Below are 21316 nucleotides of genomic sequence, written 5' to 3' on the forward strand. Positions count from 1 at the left end.
CCCAAGACTGGCAAAAAATAAAAAACAAACTCAAAAACAAATCTGCAAAGAAACAACCATCCCATTAAAAGGTGGGCTAAAGACTTAAAGAGAGTCTTCTCCGAAGAGGAAATAAAAATAGCCAATGGACACATGAATATACTTGACATTCCTGGCCATAAAAACAGCTTTAAGATTCTACCTTACTCCATTTAGAATGGCCATTATCAAGAAGTCTAATAACAACAGATGCTGGTAGGGATGTGGCCAGAGGGAAGGCTGCTACATTGATGGTGGGAATGTAAACTCATGGCATTTGTAAACTCATTACTTTTAACTTTTTTGTCACTAAATGCTGTATAGTATGGCCCTAGTACCTTGATATCTCCAGGCAGGACTTTAGACCAAGGGATGCACTCTTAATTGAACCTCAAAAATAGGGATCAAGGGACAAAAGCACTTTCACAGAGAACTCCAACTATGCAAAGAAAAATATGTGGATAAGCATAAGTAGAGAGGGATTAGCTATGAAACAGAATAATGAGAATATAAAAGCAGCATGAATGAAAGAATAAGTATTTGTATTATTCAGCTTTCAGTTAGAATAACAAATACCTAAGACAATCAACTTATAAAGAAAAAAATGCTTGTTTGGGCTCACAGTTTTAGAAGTTGGATTCCATGACTTGTTGATTTTGTTGCTTTGGAGTTGTGGCAACAAATCATGGCAGAAGCATGTAGCAATACAACATTTACCACCAGTAAAAACAAAAACAAAAAAGTAAATAATAACAAGAATGAAAGAAGGAAGGAAAGGAAGAAAAAAGAAAGGAAGAAAAGAAGGAAGGAAGGAAGAAAGGAAGGAAAGAAGGAAGGAAGGAAAGTAGGGAGGAAGGGAAAGGAAAGACAATGAAAGGACCACTACCTCTTTTAAAGGCACACTCCAATGACCTGAGAACTTGCCATTAGGCTCTACCTCTTAAAGGTTCTATTACTTCCTAATTGCACCACAGTCTGAAGACCAAGCTTTTAACACATAAGCACTTATTGAATAGTCCAGATCTAAACTATAACAGTACTGGGGAAATTTGTGTTCAAAAAGATAGAAATATAAGAATGAAGTCTGAAAGCAAAAGCCAGAGTATATGAGGTGTTTTTTGTTTGTTTGTTTGTTTTTTTTGCGCCAGTCCTGGGCTTGAGCTTAGGGCCTGAGCCCTGTTCTTAGACTTTCTCAAGGCTAGAGCGTACACCTGAGCCTCAGCACCACTTCTGGCTTTTTTTCTATGTATGTGGTACCAAGGAATCAAACCCAGGTCTTTGTGCATGCTAGGCAAGCACTCTACCACCAGGCCAAACTCCCAGCCCCATTAGGCAGGAGTTTTTAAGGGTACTAAGATGAATTGGAGCAGGATAATCTGGAGTATTGATTTAGAAGAGTAATGAGCAATATGAGGTCAGCTAAGAAGTTGTATCTTCCTCAGTTAGACCTCCTCTAACTTCCGTGTGCTTACAAAGTACCCAGAAATTGCTAACTGCAGGTTCACATTCAACAGGTCTCAGCGTCTCCATTTCCAATGAGCTCCCCAGTGATGTTTGTGCTACTGATCCTCACACCAGGTTTGGATAGCATGAAGATGTTTATGTACAAGAAAGACAAGGAGGGGCCAGGAGTTTGGCCTAGTGGTTAAAGTGCTTGCCTAGCATGCATGAAGACCCAGGTTCGATTCCTTGGTACCACATACACAGAAAAAAGCCGGAAGTGGTGCTGAGGCTCAAGTGGTAGAGCTCTAGCCTTGAGAAAGTCCAAGGACAGTGCTCAGGCTCTGAGCTCAAGCCCAGGACTGGCAAAAAAAAAAAAAAAAAAGAAAGAAAGACAAGGAAAATGCAGGGAAAACATTAGGTGAATACTTAACTGGAAATGTATTTACGTTCTGAACACACCCCTGGCCCTGAGTGTGAAGCTGGGTCCTTATGTGTAGAATTAACTTAACAAGCTGATGACTGGGTCTGCAAAGTTCTTCTGGGTAGGTTAAACAAACAAAAACAACCGTCTATTGACCAGTTGGAAGAGAGAATGGCGGCTACCCCCTGAAAACAGGAAAATCTAGCAATGGAGCAGCCATAAGTTGATAAAACTTCATCACTCATTCTACCAGCATAGTCTAAAGTACACTTGGATGATGGTGCAAGGCCTTCCCAGGAGAAGCAGAGGGCCAGACAACTGGAGCTCCCTAACCATGTTCATGGCCTGGACTGTTTGTACTGAAAGATCCCTTCAGTTTCTTTCTCTTACCATTACATTTCAGGTGTCTTTCACTTCCAACTCAAGCAGTAGTAGTATGAGTAAGAGTGGCAGGAGGAGTTTTCAAGATATAGGTGGAGGCAGTTCATTTAGGGTCTTATAAGTCATTAGAAATTTGACTGATAAGAGCACAGAGATGCTTAAGATCTTAAACATCTAGAAAGCTGATTATGGAAATAGCTGGTCTATTAGAGAACAGTAGGAGTGGGTGCCATGAAACTGATCAAGAGACTGGTAAGGTGGCCTAAATCTGCAATCAGAGTGGTAGCTATGGAAACAGAGAAATGTCAAAAGAATCTAGAGATGCTCAAAAGGTACAACTTCTAGAATGTGACAATGACTGAGTATAGGAAGAAGTTCATATACTATATATTATAATTACTATGGTTTTAATGTATCCTCTAGAACTATGAACTGGTAAACTAATCCCTAATGCAATGATGTTTTGAGAAGTAGCTAAGGGGTCAGGAGCATGGCCTAGTGGTAGAGTGCTTGCCTAGCATGCACAAAGACCTGGGTTCAATTCCTTGGTACCACATACACAGAAAAAGGCTGGAAGTGGTGCTGTGGCTCAAGTGGTAGAGCTCTAGCCTTGAAGAAAGCCCAAGGACAGTGCTCAGTCCCTGAGTTCAAGCCCCAGAACTGGCAAAAAAAAAAAAGTGGTTAAGCCATAAAGGCTTCTGCCCTCATGTGAACAAATAAATGTTGTTATCACAGGAATGGGTTGATTATTGCCAGCAGGCTCCCAGTAAAGAATAAGTTCAACCTAAACCTCTCACCTTGGGCTATGGAAACGAAACCCCTCACTAGATGCTAACATCTTTTTAAAAAAAATCTTTATTGTAAAGGTAATGAACAGGGGAGTTACAGTTACATACGATAATGAGTGAATTTTGTTTTTAAACACTGTTACCTCCTCTCTCATTTTCTCCCACTGACCCTTCTCTCCTCTCCTGCAAGTTGTATAGTTCATTTCCAACATAGTGTCGAATATCATTGTTGAATTAGTGCATTCTTTGTTCTGCTGTTTCTATGATTCCCTTTGCCTTCCATGGATGGGATAAATGAATATACAAAACAAAGGGTACAGAAAACTAAAACAGAAAAATAGACATAACTGAATATATGACATAATAAGAATCTCCTGTTTCCAATTCTTGGAGTTCATGTTGATATACTTCATTATATATGGTCCATGCACTTAGCAGTTGGGCTATTGTGATCCCATGTTAAGAATACCAGAGACATATTCTAATTATTACGAATGAGGGAAACCATGCAACCTAATTTTCTTTGAGCCTGGCTTACTTCACTTAATGTAATTTTTTTAGGTCTTTCCATTTCCTTACAAATGGAGCAGTATCATTCTTTCTGATGGAAGCATAAAACTCCACTGGGTACATATACCATATCTTTTTTATCAATTCATTTACTGAGGGGCATCTTGGTTGATTCTATATCTTAGCTATGGTAAATAATGCTGCAGTTAACATGGTTGTGCTGGTAGCTTTAGTATGGACTTGTTTGTGGGCATTTAGGTAAATGCCCAGGAGTAGGATTGCTGGGTCAATTATGTTTACTCTTTGGAGAAACCTCCATACTGTTTTCCAGAGTGGCTGAACAAATTTACATTCCCACCAACAGTGAAGTAGCTTCTCTTTTGGCCACATCCCCACCAACATTTGTTGTCATTAGATTTCTTGATAATAGTCATTCTAAATGGGTTAATGTGAAATCTCAATGTTGTTTTTGACTAGCATTTTTTTTTTTTTGTGGACAGTTGTGGGGCTTGAACTCTGGTCCTGGACACTGTCCTGAGCTCTCCAGCTCAAGACTGCTGCCCTACCCCTTGGCCAGGGTGTTGTTCCTGAACTTTCCAGCTCAAGGTTACTGTCCTACCATTTAAACCACAGAGCCACTTCTGGTTTTCTGGTGGTTAATTGAAGATAAGAGTCTCATGGACTTTAGTGCGTAGGCTGGCTTTGAACTGTGATCCTCAGATCTCAGCCTCCTGAGTAGTGAGGATTATCAGTGTGAGCCACAGCACCCAGCTTGATTTGCATTTCTTTGATGCAGATACCAGCCTCTTAACATTGAACTTGCTAGATTCCAGACCTGTAGGAAATAAATTCCTTTTCTTCATGTTACTCAGTCTGTGGTATTTTGACATGTCAACAATGCAAATCTAAGACAACTAGAGCTTCTGGTTCTGTAAAACCCAATTTCCAGATGAACAATGGCCTCTGAAAAGTTGAATGAATAGTTAAAAAAGTGGAATTCCCAGAATTCTTGATGGTTAGACTGTCACTTATTTTTCAGGTATGTAGCTAGTGACTCATCCTACGTGCTATCATTACCTCAGGGAAAACTCATGGCCTGAGTTCATTGTGTCCAATTCCAGCCATGCCACACCACAGCAAAGGCCATATAATGAAAAGGGACCAGAGACGGCAAATGACATCATGAGCCAAATAGAGTTGGTATTCAAACGTGCACTGTGGACTCCTTACACAATCACCTAATTATAGTTCCTGAGGAAGCGTTGTACAATAACACACTGTACAGAAGCCAGTAAATAATTGTCAGTGGCCCAGAAGATCTTTTTAATCTTAGCTGATATTTGGAAGATAATGTGTAACAAGTTCAATGAAGGTTTTGTGGTAGACCTTTAGACTAAACAGGTCATAAATCTTTCATGTCTAAAATAAAGGCCTATCTAACTTGTTCACTGAGCATTCACTTCAAAACTCCAGAACTAGCACAATTAAAAGTCTTCCAGATCTTAGAGATTTCTCTCCCCAAATCCCTAAGAAAGAGACAAGAAGGTTCTCAGTTTAGGGGTGTGTGTGTGTGTGTGTGTGTGTGTGTGTGTGTGTGTGTGTGTGTGTGTGTGTTTGCGTGTGTGAGAGAGAGAGATACAGACAGAGACAGACAGACAGAGACACACAGAGAGAGAGAGAGAGAGAGAGAGAGAGAGAGAGAGAAAGAGAGAGAGAGAAAGAGAGAGAGAGAGAAAGGGAGAGAGAGAGAGAGAGGGAGAGAGAGAGAAGAGAGAGGGGGAGAGATACATAACAAGGTATCCACATGCCAGCACTCCTTGACTGGACTTACTGGCCAAGATGCACATGGATGTCTTTCCAAATATTCAGAATACACTGAGTATGGTTAAGTAACTTCCTCAAAGTTCTGACATTTGAAGAGGCAGAGTTTAAAGACAGTCATTCTGAGCACAGAACCAGGCTTTTCTCTTGCACTGTGCTGTATACAGCCAGTCATAGCCTTGGGTTCCTCATCTGGCCACCACAGGAGCAGAACTCCTACAGGACTTTGGTTATGATGAGTACTCAACACATGGGCAATGAAAATTCAAATAGTATTGAAATGAATAGAAGGTGATATAAGTAGTATATTCTGATTTATTCAGGAAGGCTAAGATTGACATTGGAGGGTTGCTTATACAGTTGAGCTATTATTTGACATAAAGCAACAGCCAATTTCTAAGCTTTTAAGCAAGCCAATTAATAAAATTTTACAAGTATATTTGTTTCACTGTGTTCTCACTACTGAAATATTCCTCGTTTGTGTTTACCTGAGCTCCAAAGTCTAGCTAAGTTTTGGATCCTTGAAAGCAACATATAGGAAATGAAAGCAGCATTATGGCTGTTTCTGATCTAACCTGGATTTTGTCAGCTTTCACTGATGAGTATTAATGGGGCATTTATTTGTGGAAGATATGGCAGTAGATGCTATCTATATGAAAGAGTGGAAGGTAGGATATTGACATCACATGTTCACATACATTCTAGCAGGGGACAGAGGCCAATAGCAAGTAGGATTCAATTCAATGTAATAAGTGCTATACAAGCAAAAAATTCCAGCTGTGGGGGGAAAAGACAAGAGTATTGCCTTGGCCTGAGGGAAGGGAGGGGGCTATCCCAGAAGAGCCTTCTGTCCCTTGAGTTCCATCCTCAGAAGGAGACCTGAAGTTAATCCATTGTCAAGTATGGTGAGAAATGGATTTGTCCAGCTGAGCAAGAAAACGCTGGTAGAACAGTGCAAAGGACTCCTACCAAGGCCCACGATGACTTAGTCACATTCAGCTCCACTTCAGATCAACACAGGAGAGGCAAAGCATGCTTCACACTGCTGCTGAAATGGGGCCAGGCCCAGCCTCTTCTCCTCACCTCACCCCACTCTCTTCAGTGTATCACTTTCTTTCACCCTATCCTTAGCTCTGCCACCTAGAATTTTTTTTCTACAGATGGGACGACTGGCAATCAGCTCCCCTTCCTTGTGTAATCAAATATCTCACCCTAAAGACATGCTCAGACTCCCTGGCCTCCGTTCAGGCCTCCAAGTTTACAGCCAGTAACCAGCTTCTGATGAGAACGGAACAAATGTCTCTCTGGAAACTCAATTTCTTGGAGGAGAAGCAACAGGTTCCTTTGAGGTTGGCCTTCAGTTGCACACAGATAAGTTGTGAAGAAAAGATAAACAGGCTGGTTTTTTGAAAGCATAAATAGACTTGATGAAATTTTTATTAATTACTATATTATTATTTTAGTTGTGCTTCTACCTGACTACAAACATCTAAATTTGCCTCTAGAATGGCATTTCATAGATGAAAAGAAGCTAATATTTTAATGTGTTGGAGCTGCAAAACAAAAAATAATTTCCTGTCTCTCTTAGGTTATACAATTTTACATAATCCTCTCCAGACTGACCACATTCAGCACCATGATAAGGAAAGTAAATACTTCTAAAAATAAAACAGCTTTAATAAAATTAGGAAGAAATCAACCAAACTCCAAAGCCATGTGGGATTGAATACCTGCCCTGCCTAGGCCTCGTGGCATCATTTCACTGCTTGAAGAGGTTGAGAATGGGCCAACTCAGAGGTTACATTTAGATGCCATCCCCTAAAAGCAGGAATGAAATTTACAATGTTTAACAACCATTATGGCCAAGGGTACGAATTAATAAGAAACTGGGGGTTGGGCTTAGTGCTGGAACAGCGACCTGGAAGCCCAGCAGTTCCAGATGGATGCTCATCCTTCCCAGATCACAGGGAAGCAGGTGGGGCAGTGCTATTGGGAGTGGCCATAGTTTGAGAAATACTAAGGAAGCTCCAGAAGTCATTTACCAGTAAGATGAAAATGATTCCACCGATTTCACAAGTAATACATCAGGACTAGTACACAACCACTAAATATTGAGACCAAAGACAAGAGATGAGAGGAACAAGCTGGCTGTTGATGGCTTACCAAGAGGGAAGCCATAAGTCAGCCCAAGAAAAATTACTGCTAGACTTTTTGCTTTTTTCATGAGAAGCTAAAACTCTGCATTTCATTTCGGGAAGTAACATGTCTAGAAAAATTAAGTGCCTTGTAAAATAAACCAAATAGGTCTAAGGCAACCATTTTATGAACTCCAGTGATAAGAGTAGAATCAGGGATAGAGGAGGTGAGAGATATCTGAATCCATGGACATTGCTCCAAAATGAATCCATCATGTTGTTCCAATCCTCTCTTCCCCACAGCTTCTGCCCTACTTCAGGTAATCTCATGCCTAACCTGCTAAAACACCAATTATTCAAAATACTTGCTCAAAATACTTACTCTCTTCTAACGTTACCACTCAGAGGATTTACTGCCTCTGGGTGGAAACTTGTTTATTGATGTATATTATTTACTGATATGTCTGATATTTACTGATGTATTCTTGTTTACTGAGGTATCTGAAGGATGCACAATAAAGCTTGGCACCAAGGAAGCACAAAAAGAGGAAGAAGACAATGGATGGGTTGTTTTTTTTTTTTTTAATTTTTCAATCCATTTACTATGACCAAACAGCTTCACCTGATGGTGACAAGTGGTACTGCAACCTAGCTTTATCTGACTCTGAACTGCTCCACTAAACTAATAGAAAATAAGAATGCACTGTTTTTAAGCCTCCTCTTTACAACTGAGAGACACATTGATGGAGAGGGTCTGAACTCACTTTCAATAATTGCATCCACCATATATTTACTGTTATGACAGACTAAGGGTCCCCCATCCAAGCATGACAAATCTTATCACTTCCAGTGGCTCCTCTCCAAGGAGATGGATTGCTAGATAGGGTCTGAAAGTGTTGAAACTCACCTCTGGGAGCTCTATACTAGTGTATGTTCACTGCCAGGTGAGACTAGGGAGCTTGAATGCAAACACCCTGAATCATAAGACACACGTAGTCTACTGGACTGCTGGGCAAGTTTTGTAAGCACTGAGAATAGCAGTAATGCAACTATGTCTCTCAGTGTACAACCAGCCACTGTAAACCTCCATGATCTATTTATTCTCACTCTCCAATGCATTTAAGGATCACCTGATGGTTAGATGATTGTTTTCTCTAGACACAAACATGAGGGGTAGGCTTTGTAGAGTAAGTGGAAACCTGCATTGCTGACAAGCTTTAATGCTTGCCATATTTGGTAACAGCTTACAGTACACAAAGAAAGAAACCATCCATAGGGAATTCAACCCAAAAGCAGCCAACCAACCCTTCTAGAAGAGTCACAGCTCTTTTTTGTTCATTTGTGTCCTGAGAACATGTATGACTGCTGAGCTACTGAGTCATACCCCAAGTCAAGTGGTGAGAAATGCTACCTCATCCTGGCCACTACACAGTCCTGCCTAAACACTGAGGGTATGTAAACTGAAAGACTATACATGATTACAACTTTGAACCAACTTCTTGGCCTCAAATGCACATATTCCAATGCAAAACACAAGAAAAATGAAAACACAAAGCAACTTGACTCCTCCAATACTGAGCAACTTCACACTAACTCACACTAATGGCAACAAAGTAGATCAAATCTCAAGAATTCAGAGAAATAATTATAAGGATGATCAACACCCAAATATATTCAAGGAAAAATAATGAAATGAAATAAAAATGGTAACACAGAATGTTAAAGAAGAATTCTGACACTGGGCATTGGTGATGGACATCTGTAGTCCTGGCTACTCAGGAGGCTGAGATCTAAGGCTTACAATTCAAAACCATCCTGGGGAAGGAAAGGTCATGCGATTCTTGTTTCCAATTAATCACCAAAAAGCTGGAAGTAGAGCTGGTTCAAGTGGTAGAGCACTAGCCTTGAGGAAAAAAAAAACAGGAATAATGTCCAGGCACTGACCTAGGCACAGGACCTAGGGCTTGCAAGAAAAGAAAGAAAGAAAGGAAAGAAGGAAAGAAGGAAGGAAGAAAGGAAGGGAGAAAGGGAGGAAGGGAGGGAGGGAGGGAGGAGCAAAAGAGAGAAAAGGAAAGAGAAAAAGAAACTACAAAAAGAGAAAGGAAGGAAGGAAGGAAGGAAGGAATGAATGAATTGAAGAGATGAAATGCTCAATAAGTGAATTGAAAAACTCAGTTGAAAGCAAATATATTAGATAAAATAGTAGAAAAAATACCAGAGCATGAACAGTTATTTGTATTAGAACATGAAAATGAAGGTGGAGAAAAGTACATAATCACAGATACCATTTAAAAGACCAAATCTACAAACCACGGGCATGAAGGAGAAGTAGAAATTAAAGGCAGAGAAAATATATTCACTAAAATAATAAGAGAAAACTTCCTAAATCTTTAAGAGGTGATTATCCAGAACACTGCATGGCTATTAGATCCAAACAGTACAAAAGCAAGGACTCAATATTTGCATACCCTATGCTATGGACATGGTACTGGAAATATAAACACAACTACAAAGACATAAAAACCCATGACTCTATAGACATAATGTTTTATTACATAGATTAATATGTATCTATGATATACAAAACCTCAGCCTAATTTTGATTATGCTCTAAAATCTAAGTGCCAGTGATTGTATATAGAGATTCCCTTCTTGAATACTTGTTTGTTAAACATGTCATTTGAAATAAGATGTAAAAATCAATGTTAATAAATTCTTTAATTAAAAAAAAGAATGAAAGCTGGCACCAACTCAAGATAAAGAATGTCAGAAACTGAGATGAAGTCCACATCCTTGGTACCAGGGAATTCCATGGCCCAATCTTGGGAACAGATGTGATTGGAGTAAATAGTATTTATGGTACTAGTATTTATGGTACTACTCTGCAAGGATGTTCACTTATTTCGAAGATAATTTTGAGGATCTGTTACTGTGTCTTGATGATATTATTGAAGTATAATCAAGCTCTGCTTCTCAACTCTTTATAGAGTCGAATCCTAATGAAATCTACATGGTGATAGAAGAAGAGTTCCTGCTAAGGCCCACCTGTTCTATGACTACTTATAAGTGATACTGAGAGCCTCAAGCCTGTCTGAAACTAGAGATCCCCGTGTTCTCACGTACTTCAAGGTACGAGGACACATGCCTCCTCATCTTCCTCTTTGCCAAACTCTCTTCTGAATGCAAGCTGTTCTGAGCTTCCCTCAGGCAGTACCACAAAAGTAGATGGTCATTTTGAATGCCTGTTTGGGTCACTATCTGCAGAAAAGTAGAATTGGCAACTTTTGTACTCCATAATCAGTACCAATAAATACACAATGCTACTGGGTTTCACATAGCAAGGCAGGAGGGTTTACCAGGAATACTGCCACCCAGGTGATTAGATGGTTCATCCAAGGCCTACTTCTCTGAGTGCTTTGACAAAGAAGAAAACAAAGAAATGGAAAATACCAGACCTGACTTTTAACAACCCATGGCCAAATATGATAATAACTCCTTCAAAATCATAGATTCTGGGCCAGGAGTTTGGCCTAGTGGAGTGCTTGCCTAGCATGCACGAAGACCCTGGTTCGATTCCTCAGTACCACATACATAGAAAAAAAGCCGGAAGTGGTGCTGAGGCTCAAGTGGTAGAGCTCTAGCCTTGAGAAAGTCCAAGGACAGTGCTCAGGCCCTGAGCTCAAGCCCAGGACTGGCAAAAAGAAAGAAAGAAAGAAAGAAAAAGTTTCTGCACATATTGGATCACCCTTTTGTAATAGAACCATCCAATGAGAGACTGAATACATAGCGTGTCTAGCTAGCAAATTTGCCTCAGGCAACATTCTTTCAGCCGCTTGTAAGATACCACAAGCTATCAGAATTGACCACATGAAGAATATCACTGATGGCCTTTGGGATTTCAGAAAGGGGAATAGTCCAACTCCTACTTCCCAGAGAGCTACTGCTTTAACAAATGGTTGAGTGAGAAGTCAGTAATGCAGCCATGGCCACAATTATGTGCCACCCAGATGCTGCCCCTGCGCATGACTGACTCCCCAGTCACAGCTTTGCCTTTTGTGGGGTCTCTGGTCTACATTCTTCTACGACCAGATCACTTTTCCTATATTTGGAATATTTATGAATAATGCCCATAAAATGCCACCTTGGGGGTACAGAAGCTCTTGATCTCAGGGTCAGCTTAACCACACCTGCTAATTTAAATCTAGTTTAAATCCATGCCTTGGTTTCTTTAGAAGCAAAACAGAAACTTTCACTGCCCTGCCTCCGCAGGGAGTGACCAGGATCAAGAGGCAGGATTTGCAGAAAGCTAAGTGGTACAAAGGAGAAACCTCAGCCCTCTCTCCATTATGCTCTCTGGGAGTTGAGTAAAATTCAAAAAGAACAAGTTATTCCACCTGCTGTGGTTCATGCCCTGGATCTTGCCGGCACATTCAGGAACAAGAATGGAAGAAAAGCCAGCTGTCCCTGCTCATCCTACACAAGAGCATGGGGTCTTTCAGGACTTATTCTTGTACTGCTCAGACACTTCAGCACCATGTTCCTACTCAGTCAGAGACCAGCTTGTGGTAGTCTGCTGCTAACACCACACAGTCCTGGAGAAAGTGTAAGGAATAGTTCAGTGAAAGGGTGACTTAGGAGTCCTTGTTGAAACACACTGGATTTTTTTTTCTATTACTAGGTCAACCAACCTTCAGACAGAGGGCCTCTTCTGTACACGCTCTGCTATTCTCTCTCAGGTTGTCCTGGGAGGGTAATTTATCTCACCTTCATGCCTTCCAAAGCAGCCTAGGAATTACGGATAGTTTAGAAATTACATAGATTAATGTATTTTTGACATACAAACTCTCAGCCTAATTTTAATTATGTTCTAAAATCTAAGTTCCAGTGATTGTATATAGAGATTCCCTACTTGAATACTTGTTTGTTAAACACGTCATTTGAAATATGATGTAAAAATCAATGTTAATAAATTCTTTAATAAAAAAAGAAAGCAGTGAGAATGAATTCAAGAATGACCTGTGCTCCCAATCCTCAAGAATCTGAAGTCTTACTCAGTGAGGACTCTGAATAATTTGCATTTTCCCACTATCTATTTTTAAAAGAACAATTTGAATTTTAAGTAGATGCCTCAGCTTCATGAAAAGATTCCCATGTAACTAATTATGGCTGAGAAAGTTGCCAGGATGAAATGAAGAGACTGATATTAGTTTCTCTGGTTTGAATTTGAAAGAAAAAGACAAACCAGATACTCCAGATCTCGCTAAAAACCTTTCAAAGGCCAACAGAAGACTAGGAGCTTAGTTTAGAATTACTGGCAAATTCACTTCCATGAGGCAAAATTTCCTATCCCCCAGTAGAACGTTTTATCTATACTTTTACTGATAGTTTCCACAACTATAATAACACTTCTTACAGAGCAATTACTCTAGTTGTCTTGTTCATGATTAAGTATGTCATTTAATCTTGATGATGACCTTGTATGTTTTCATATCTTAGGTTAATGGGTGGGACTGCCATAGTAAAATATCATATAGTGTATGATTTGAATGTCTGGAAATCTGAGATCAAGGTGTTAGCAGGTTTCTTCTGGAATATTTTCCTTGGCTTTGTAACCAGCTAGACACATTCTTATTACATCCTTACTTGACGTTTTTATGTGCATGCCTATCTCTATCTCTTCTTGCATTCAAATTTTCTCTTTTTGTAAGAATATCAGTCACAATGGATTAGGAACCCATTGCAGTCTCATTTTAACTTACCTCTGTAAAATCTAGTGTCAGAATGCTTTCTATCACTATAATGAAATACCTGAAATAGTCAATTTTTAAAATGAAAAGGGTTATTTGGGCTCACCGTTTTACCCATTCTATCCATGACTGAGTGTCCTCATGGTTTGGGGTCTATGGTGAAGCAGTGTCTTATGGCAAGAATACTGTGATGGAGCAAAACTACTCATATCATTGCCAGGATGCAAAAAAGTATCAAGAAGGGATTGTGATCCTTTTAAGGCTCCACCACCTCTTACCAGCATCATCCTGGGAACCAAACCTTTGACACTCAGGGCTTTGGGAGAAAGGGGGTAGGGCTCCAAGATCCAGAGCACAGCAAAGCTCATTTGCTAAATACAGCCACATTTTGAGGTACTTGGGTCAAGGATTTACTCTTGAATGTGGGCAGCCCACAACAAGGACACAGACACTCAAAGAAGTGAAATAATTTACCTAAGGTCACAAAATACATCTCAGCCTAGATATGTCTCATTTCCATAAATGACTATAACAGATCGATCCAGGTGAAATAGAGCTAATGAAGACCTAGGCAAGGATCTTGGTTACGATGCCAACATGATCATTAGCTAACAGTATGTCCTGACATCAGTGGTCCACATTTCTCATATGAGGGGGGGAGGTGTGGGAGCATGGCCTAGTGGCAGAGTGCCTGACTAGCATGCATGAAGCCCCTGGGTTCGATTCCTGAGTACCACATTCATAGAAAAAGGCAGAAGTGGTGCTGTGACTCAAGTGGTAGAGCTCAAGCCTTGAGAAAAGCCTAAGGACAGTGCTCAGACCTGATTCCAAGCCCTAGGACTGGCACATAAGAAAAAGAACAACAAACAAGAATATTTTATATATTTTATAGATCTATTTCTTTACCTCCAATGTTTTTTTTTGTTTGTTTGTTTTGTTGTTTTTTTTTTTGCCAGTCTTGGGCTTGAGTTCAGGGCCTGACCACTGTCCTTGGACTTTCTCAAGGCTAGAGCTCTACCACTTGAGCCTTAGCACCACTTCCGGCTTTTTTCATCTATATGTGGTACCAAGGAATCGAACCCGGGCCTTCATGCATGCTAGGCAAGCACTTTAACCACTAGGCCAAACTCCCGGCCCTACCTCCAATGTTTGTAAGCCTAAGGTGTGTGTGTGTGTGTGTGTGTATGAACTCAGAGCCTAGGCATTGTCCCTGAGCTAAAAAGCACAAAGCTAGCATTGTACCACTTGAGCCACAGCTACACTTCCAACTTTGCAGTGTTTTAATTAGAGAAAAGTCCCATAGACTTTTCCTGATCCTTTGGTCTCAGCCTCCTAAGATTATGAGCCACCAGTGCCTAGACTGTAAGTCTTTCCTGCCTAGTGCTCACCAGTAGACTTATTCGTCCAGTAAGATAATAAGTATCCTCTAACCTTTATCCTCCATGCCTTTAGCCTTTCTCCTATTTGTCTGTCTCAGCTGTCATATTCTTTCTTCTGTCCACATCCCAGGCTGGTTGAACTATAAGGTGATTACACAAAGTTACTCTCTCCTTTGTCTGACAATGTGACTATGCTTTAGGGCCAGATATGATGATCTAAACTAGCTGTGACTGGAATTCCTTGAATCTTCCAAGATTTTAGTCATTACAAACAGTCAACAACAATCAGCATTATTCTTTTAATTTATGTGAAGTCAGCCTAACTCAGATTGCAGATGTATAAATACAAAGGCAGAATAGCATAAAAAGCAAATAATCTTGCTTTTATCTCTTGAAATGTCTAACAAATAAGGTCCTCACCTTTGCATTGATGTGCTTGGGAATTGTATCATAAACTATGCCGTGGCAAAGCGGGAACTTGTCAAACAGAACATTGTTATAATTGGGAGGCTAAGGAGGTTAAGGACATAGTATCCTATAAGTCATAGTTATGACTGTCCTTGTGTTATGAAAACCAGAGAAGTCATCAGAAAATCTTCAGAATAAGAGAAAAAGCAAAGCTTTAGAGATTATTATATCTGAAAAGAATATTAAACATGTACATTCTTAGTCCCGTGAGGTTGGTTGTTTGGGGGGATTTTTGTTGTTTTGGTTTTTTTGTTTTGTTTTGTTTTTATTTCTTGAGCCACAGCACCATTTCGAATATTTTCTGTGTATGTGATAGCGAGGAATTGAACCCAGGGCTTTGTGCATGCTAGGCAAGCACTCTACCATTAGGCCATAGTCCTGGCCCTGTTGGGCTTTGTTTGTTTATTTTGGTAATAAGAGCGGCACAGGCTTACTGAAGTGAAACTCAAGAGAGTAAAATGGGAATATACTCTAGACACAGCTTCAAGGCCTATAAAATATTCTTTCAGATCAAATGAATACACCATTAAAAAACAATACAAATCAGAAGCCTTGAATAATACCTTTGTACTCCTGCTAGGGTCCTTCTGAAAACGCACAGTTATAAGAGTATTTGGGAAGGATTTTCTTGTTTGCAAAGTGGCTTTTTATACCAGGATCTTCACAGAATCCCCTACATTTGCTGAGTGTCTGACAGCTTATATAACTTATCCAATCTCAGGTTTGAACCCAGGTCTTCTGCTTCTAAAGCTTGCTTTATACTCTGTTCCCAAAGGGGAAAACAGCTTTTGTATTTTTTAAAATGAAATTAAGGGAAGAAAAAAGTCTCTGTGCTTTGGAAGCAAAACTGCTGCTGGCCATTTGTCACGGTTGACTTGCCATTTTTCACAAACAAGAGGCAGCAGAGTCAAAGGGAAAACCATACAACCACATGAAATGAACACAATACTTTCTAATACTATGAAGGAACAAGGGAAAAAAGAAAAAAAAGCAATATCAAAATAGCCTATGAAAAATACAGACAACTTGCTCTTATTTGAAATTTTGAATAGTTTCAGATATCATAGCCAACACCATGAGGGACCTCTGTGTTGAAAATGATCAACGGTGAGGACATAGGAGTTAGAGATCAGGATTCCAATTGGTTCCATGAGAAGCTAAATCAACCAGACCAGAACCTCACTAAAAACATCAGCCAAATCCTGGATAACTTCCACATTGGATGGCAATCTCCCAAACAGTCAAAAATTTGACCTGTTCATAGAATATTCTCTCTGCTACTATGATGACTACTAATTATGGGGCAGATTAAACTTGTTTTCACATATATTTACTAAGATATTATTAACCATATAATATTTCATAGTTTGTGAATCTTACCACCACCACCACCATTATCACTACCACTACCATTATCACCACAAAACACTTTGAGAAAGAGTGTCAGCCTTGAGTGAAAAAGCTAAGCAAGACTGAGGACCTGAGTTTAAATCTCTATAATAGTTCAAAAAAAGAAAGCCACTGGAGGCTGGTGAGTGGATATTATTTTCCCCATTGTTACAGATGAAGAAACTACTTGACTTTCCTTAATGTACAAAATTACTACATAGCAAAGGAGGAATATGAATCCCAAACTTCTGACTTCATATTTTATGCTGCTTCTAAGATACCAGTCATAGCACTCAAGAAGCTGATTAATGAAGTAAACACAAATCCATCATATCTATCCAGAGCTGCAACAAGATATCTGGATAGGCCAACTCTGTCAGACAGATAAGAGGAGGAAGTCAGTTGTCACACACTTCAGAGTGAATTATAAACAGCAAAACTAACATTGGTGCTCACCCATGTTTATCTTAGAAGAAAAAAAGCTGTGATGCAGATTACTCAAAGGCTCACAACCCTTATAGATACAATGGATTTGAAAATTATGACTGTGGACATCTGATAATTCAGAAACCATAGCAAATCACAAGAGCCACTACCAGGCAAGTAACTGAGGGAAAACAAGGAAGAACACAATAGCTCTGCAGCCTCAGAAAGAACTGAAGAAAAGAAATTACAACTTTTGTCTTTATAATCTTGGCCTGTCTCAGTAGTTCATGATAGTCATCTCACATCCTATAGAATAAAATCTGGCTATCAAGGAAAGTCTCACCGTTCTAAGTCAAATTCTTACTGACTCACCCTCAGAAGACTGCGTGCAGGAACTCCTTTGGAAAACTGGCAGCTAGAAACTCAAAAAGTAAGATGTGTTAGCTGAATTTAAAAATGTACTGTTAGCAGGCATGATGGCTCACACCTGTAATCCTAGCTACTTAGAAGGCTGAGGATTAAGGTTCAAAGCCAGCCCAGGCATAAAAGGACCTGAGACTCTTATCTCCAATTAACCTCAAGAAAACAGGAAGTGGGTCTTGGCTCAAGGGTAGGGCAGCAGCCTTGAGCTGGAGCTCAAGGACAGAGACTAGGCTGAGATCAAGCTCTAACACCCCTTCCCCTGCCCACAGGCTGGGAATGTGGTTTAAGAATTGCTTGCCTAGCATGCATAAAGCCCTGGATTTGATTCCTCAGTACCACATAAACACAAAAAGCTGGAAGTAGCACTGTGACTCCAGTGGTACAGTGCTAGCCTTCAGTAAAAAGGAGCTCAGGAACAGTGCCCAGGCCCTGAGTTCAAGCCCTAGGACTGGCCAAAAAAAAGTGTATTGTGTTTCTGTAACAAGTTACCTCAAAATTTAGCAGATTAAAACACTTGTAACTCAAGTCCATACTGGGTGACAAGAATTCTAAACTGGTATGTTTTACATTGATATTATTGTGATTTTATTTTTTTTCTAAATTCTTGAAATGTGATGACCTCTGAAGATCCCTAGTATATATTCTCTGATAACTGAGAAAATTACTTAGATTAGTAAACGGTTAAATTACTAATACTCGTTACAACAGTCTGCTATGGATCCCATTGCAGGAAATAGTAGATAAATGTGGCATACTACCTATAGGGATACTGTCCTAGGTTGTGCAGTCCTCTGTAAACAAACACCTAGTTTCCCTCCTTTCCTCTTACCCCATCTGACTCACCTGTTATTACATGCTAAGTTTTATAATTAATTGCCTGAGACAGTCACACTGATCCTGCAAAAGTTTTCCAAAATCGATTAAGTCTTATAATGTCTGTTTTTAGATAACATAAAGAAGTACTCACTATTGGATATTTATTCCCTTTATGTGATTATAAAGCCAAATTCTTGTTTTTAAAGGGCCCAAAGGCTAATAATTATCCAAGGAATAACTATTAAGGCATGGCTACAAAGCAATACAGCTGGCTGCCAGTATACTAAAAAGATATTAGCTCGAAACTCAGGATCTCATAACCTGCACATACCAAGTACCTTATAGCTTATCCCATTCTAGGACACACACAAGACAATGCTGTTCCTTCCTTCAGCCTCCACAACAATTACCTGTGATTGGATCCCAACAGAGAATCTTGCCTGTTTTCCATCTGAGGCAGAACTTCTCACACGTCATTTTCTTGATATAGTTTCCTTATCCTTCCCTGTTGATCTCCTTTCTGAAAAGACTTAATGAGCATCTTTTGATGCTCACTTCTTGTTCAGAGTTAGGGTCTAAGAAGACAAATGTAAATACAATATGGCTATTTAATTCTCACTTATTAAAAATATCTATTGACCACTACTGAATGCAACGTTTAACTACTATAATCTATGTTTCATTGGGGAAACATACAGCACACATGCCAGACTCAGCCACACAAGGTATATAAGGCCACAATGGAGAGAAAGTAAGCAATCTTGACAATAGAAAGAACCAAACTTCTACATGCCTGAATAAATCATGGAAGGCTGCTCAAGGAAGTGAAATTGAGTCCTACCTCCAAATACAAATGGGAATTTTCTAGGCAGACAAGGGGGAAGAGAAAGGGACATGTTCACAACAGCCAGATGCCAAAAAAAAATGGTGAACCTCTGGGTAAAATAAGCTTAGTTTTCAGAAGCATGTGCTGAAATGGCAGGAGTTAAAGCAAGAATGACAGGGAGACTTAATTCTGTATGTTCTTTTTTACCACCAAAAAAAAAAAAAAAAGAATTCATGATATTGAGCCATTGGAAGGCTCTCAGCAGGGAAATAAAATCCTAGACTTTGTTTTAGAAGTTTAACAATGATGGCACCATGAAAGACAGATTAGATAATAAACAAATGAAAAATGGGAAGAGTAAGTTAGAAAGGAGGCTCCTGAGTGATTCTAGTTAAGGCCAAAAGAGTGCCTAAAGTCTTATAAGGGAGGGAGAAAAAAATAAGAGAAAGCCACAAGATTCAAAACAGCATGGTAAATAATTAAATAGGATGGAAATGGGCAGGGGGAAGCATTAAGAAAAATCAGTATGATGGCTTCCAGGTTCTTTGAGCAACTAGAAACACAGTTGATAAATATAGGGGATACTAGATTTATGGGGGCAGATAAGAGAGATAGGGGGCTATAAAGAGTGTAAAAACAGGAGCCAGGAGTTTGGCCTAGTGGTAGAGTGCTTGCCTAGCATGCACAAAGACCCGAGTACCATATAGATAGAAAAGTTGGAAATGATGCTGTGGCTCAAGTGGTAGAGCCCTAAGCTTGAGGAAAAAGCCCAAGAACAATGCTCAGGCCCTGAGTTCAAGCCCAAGGAATGGCAAAAAAAAAAAAAAAAAAGTGTAAAAATAGAGGAGGTGTCCAACTGGTGACGTCCACCCTGGCAACAGTACTACAGTACTACAGGCTAACTGAACAGTCCTGACACTGCCTCACCACATTCAACTGTGAATGCTTATGTATATTTTTGCCAATCTCTTGTGGAAGAACAATCCTTTATAAATTTCTCTAGAGTGAAGATAGATCATCTCAGTTATGAAAGGGCCCAGTTTTATTGTGGATAACAGTGAGAAAATTGTCTTCATGATAAATTTGGTTTTCTTTGCCCTCATAACAGATTCCACCAAGACTAAGTTTGTAACAGTTTTGATTCCTCCCCTCAGCCCTCTACTGAAACGTGTCTATATGAGACAAGTACTTCCATATGGCCAAATACTTATGTCAAGATAGGATAAAATGTGGAGGCTTTCAGTAAATTTTATTCTTCAAGCAATAAATTAGTTCTAATTGGTCTGTAACTGATTCTGAATGGAGTGTGTTTCAACAGGAGTAGGAAACTTGTGGCAGTTTGCTAATTAGTGATGTATAGACATCTCAGATGTTTTCATATACTCGCCTTGGCTGTGACTTTACACAAGTTGTTTGGCATTTGTACCTCTTCTGCTTCATCTGTAAAATGAGTTAAGCAATTTTATATACTTATGAGGTGTTTTGAAAATTAAATCAACGAATTGAAATTGGCATAAGAAAGATTTTGTGGGGACCGTATATGGGAAGGTAAAGATTATAGAACAAAGAGCTTTTGCATATACTTTTTGATTATCATTCATTTTTATAATTACTTAATTCAGTAGAACAAATGAGAACAGGAAAGAAAAAAAGGTAAGTACTGAAAATCTGAATTGCCTTAGAGGCGGACCAATTAATTCTATGTGAGATTAGTTCACATAGAATTTTATTCTATTGACTATTCCTTTCTACAAAAAAAATATGGCCAACTCATTTCAGTTTTCTAGAGTGATTTGAATGTCTTATTTTTATAGCCCTTATATTTACAAAGTACCTTTCAGTTGAATACTGACTTAGAAAACCCAGCAAATAAGTATTATTTTAAAGTAATGAGCATATAGCATGTACTTATTGCATAGCAGGCACTGCAATAAATGCCTTACAAAGAACATCTGATTTAATCCTGTAGCAATCCTACGAAGTAGTTATCACTATCATGAGAGTTGAACGGAGAAGTTTAATAACTCTCCCAAGATGACCCAGACATTAGGAGAGGGCTTGGACTTCAATTCACAATTTTTTATTTTTATTTTTTGCCAGTTCAGGTGTGGGCTCAGGGCCTGAGCACTATCCTTGGGCTTTCTTTCTCAAGGCTAGAACTCTACCACTTGAGCCACTTCTGGCTTTTTTCTATATTATGTGGTACTGAGGAATTGAACCTAGATCTTTGTGCATGCTAGGCAAGCACTTTATCAGTAGGCCAAACTTCTGGCCTCTTGAATCCACAATTCTGACTAACTCCTAATGTTGCAGTTATTAAAAGAT

Source organism: Megascapheus bottae, chromosome 4, assembly GCF_031878675.1.
Source record: "Megascapheus bottae isolate mThoBot1 chromosome 4, mThoBot2.hap1, whole genome shotgun sequence".
NCBI lineage: Eukaryota > Metazoa > Chordata > Mammalia > Rodentia > Geomyidae > Megascapheus > Megascapheus bottae.